We start from the raw sequence: 2,850 nt of genomic DNA on the forward strand, positions 1-2,850 counted from the left end.
TTTAAAAGAAAAACCTCTATGACGTTTAACAAAAAGAGGAAAGTGTCAAGAAAAAATAAAAGCAAAAAAGCAGGCAGGCATGGTGGCTTACACCCGTAATCCCAACACTTTGGGAGGCCGAGGCAGGAGGATTGCTTGAGCCTGGAAGTTTGAGACCAGCCTCAGCAACACAATGAGGCCCCATCTCTACAAAAATAAAAAATGAGCCAGGTGTGGTGGCATGCCCCTGTAGTCCCAGCAACTTGGGAGGCGGAAGTGGGAGGATCACTTGAGCTCAGGAGGTTGAGGCTGCAAGTGAGCTATGATAGTGCCACTGTACTCCAGTCTGGGCAACAGAGTGAGACCTTGTCAAAAAAAAAAAAAAAAAAAAAGGCAGAATTGTTCCATGTGTCTGCCTCAACAAGTAAAAATTCCTCAACAACCAGTTGCAGTAACACAGTGGCCACTGCCCTCCCATCTCTACTGGAGAGACTCCAGGAACCTGAGAAAAGAGCATCTGAACCAGAGTGCCTGCGAAAGTCCTGAGACTTACTCTGATTGGATCATCTTGGGTCACAAGGCCACGCCTGACCCAATCACTGTGGCTGGAGGATCGATGCACTGATTGGTCAAGCCCAGGTCATGTTTCCCCCACTGGAGTTGGCTTCCCTGGAACCGCAGTGCTCCCAAAAGAAATGAGAGAACTGCAGGGAAGAGAGAAGGGGGATGAATGTGGGGAAATACTGAATTGGGGATTTACCCCCATTCACTCACGTGAGAGCATAAAGTTTTTGCCTCCAGGAGAGAATGGGACTAAAACTAAAATTTCAGGTGTTTTATAATTCTTAGAATAATAGCCTTTGATATACTTAAAGACTGTGTTAAATGGTGCATACAGAGTAGTAGGGCAGAATTAAAATCCTCCAGTAAGAAAAGGAAGCAAGGGAGAGAGAGGAGATAGCAGAGAGTCCCTAACGGGTGTTCAGGGCCTAAGGGCTGGGTGGGGCATCAGGATGGAAGAAGAACAGGGCTGGGTGGTTCCAGGGAAAGCACATGTCTGATGGGAATTTTGTGACGTGAAAGTGAAAGTGAAGGAAGCCACACACACACAAAAAAAGCCTTCTCTTCTTTTTCCCATAGGAAGCCATCAGTTAAAAAGTCAGTTTCTCCTGTCACAGACCACAGTGGGGAGACATGATGACTAAATGCAATGTGTTACCCTGAATTGGATCTTGAAACAGAAAGAAGACGTTACTAGAAAAATGGGTGAAATCCAATTAAAGTGTGGAGTTTAGTTAATACTAATGTGCTACTGTTTCTTAGTTGTAATAAACATAGCATAGTAATTTAAGAGGCTAACTGGGTGAGGGGTATAATGGTGTAAGATGATTCAGTCACCTTTTCCTGGGAGCACTTGGGCTGGGAAGTATGCTGACTGCTACGCACAGTGTGGCTGTCTAGTCTATGAGAAGCAGGGCCCAAAACTGAAGGTCCCCAGAGAAGGCCCCTAGCCTTTGCAACTTTTCTAATAAATCTAAAATTATTTCAGGCCGGGTGTGGTGGCTCACGCCTGTAATCCCAGCACTTTGGGAGGCTGAGGCAGGTGGATCACTTGAGGTCAGGAGTTCAAGACCAGCCCGGCCAACATGGTGAAACCCCGTTTCTATGAAAAATACAAAAATTAGCGGAGCATAGTGGCGGGCACCTGTAATCCCAGCTACCCCAGAGGCTGTTCAAGTGACAAGAGAATCACTTGAACCTGGGAGGTGGAAGTTACAGTGAGCTGAGATCATGCCACTGTACTCCATCCTGGGCGATAGAGCAAGACTCCATCTCAAATAAATAAATAAATAAATAAATAAATAAATAAATAAATAAATAAATTCAAAATAAAGTATCTTTTTAAAGTCACGTTCTCCCTATCACCTTACAGTGTACATTCACTTTTACTGCATGAAAGAGCACCACACTTGGGATGATATATCTATAAATGAACACTCATCTGCCTCTAGGTACACTGACATCACTGGTATAGTACAGGGGCAGTGGAAAGAGCCAGTCTCGACTGTAACTTCTCTAGGATCCTGAGAACTAGGGGTGAGTGCCTGTGATAGCCTGTGATGCACTTAGCGGAGGGTGCGGCACATAACAGGTCCCCAGTGGAGGTCAGGGGTCTTCAATCCGCCCCTAGCTGGACACCTTATAATGTGCCTGCCTCCTCCTCTGGGTCTCTCACATTCCCAGGCTACTCCTCCCTGTGCCTGGGTAGTGAGGTGAGTAGCTCAGCTGCTTAGTGGAGCTTTTCTACAGGGCTGAGAACCCCAACTCTGAGGCTCCTGCATCTTGGTGCAGGTTGGCTGTGCCTTACTACCTGCCATGTGTGTGGACAACTGAGATGACTTGGTTCTGGGTTCTGAGTTGACTCATTTTATTTAATGCTTACATCCACCTGGAAGGGTAGGAATCACTATCTCCATTCTACAGGTGGAGAAACTGAGGCTGCCAAGGCTGGTATTTGCTTTCTGTTAGAAAAACCTCCTGAGACAGATAAGAAGAACAGCACCAATAACTCTGGGGCTAGGCTGAAAAGTAGAAAAAACTGGGATTGTTGGGGAACTTGGAGAGGAAAGGTCACTTTTGTGTCTCACAGTCAGTGGACTTTGGAGTCAGGAGAGTTTCCAGGGAGAAGGGGATGAAGAAAGCACCCCCAAGAGGAGGAAATCGTGAGAGGCCTCACACTGGAATGAAACACCTAGAAACCCAGCCATTCACAGGAAGCCTGTCTAGGTGGGCTGGGGACTGGGATCCATGCAGAGAGTGGGTTGGGACCATGAAACAAACAAAATAATCAGGGATTGGTGGTATGCCATG

Source organism: Macaca fascicularis, chromosome 14, assembly GCF_037993035.2.
Source record: "Macaca fascicularis isolate 582-1 chromosome 14, T2T-MFA8v1.1".
Taxonomy (NCBI): Eukaryota; Metazoa; Chordata; class Mammalia; order Primates; family Cercopithecidae; genus Macaca; species Macaca fascicularis.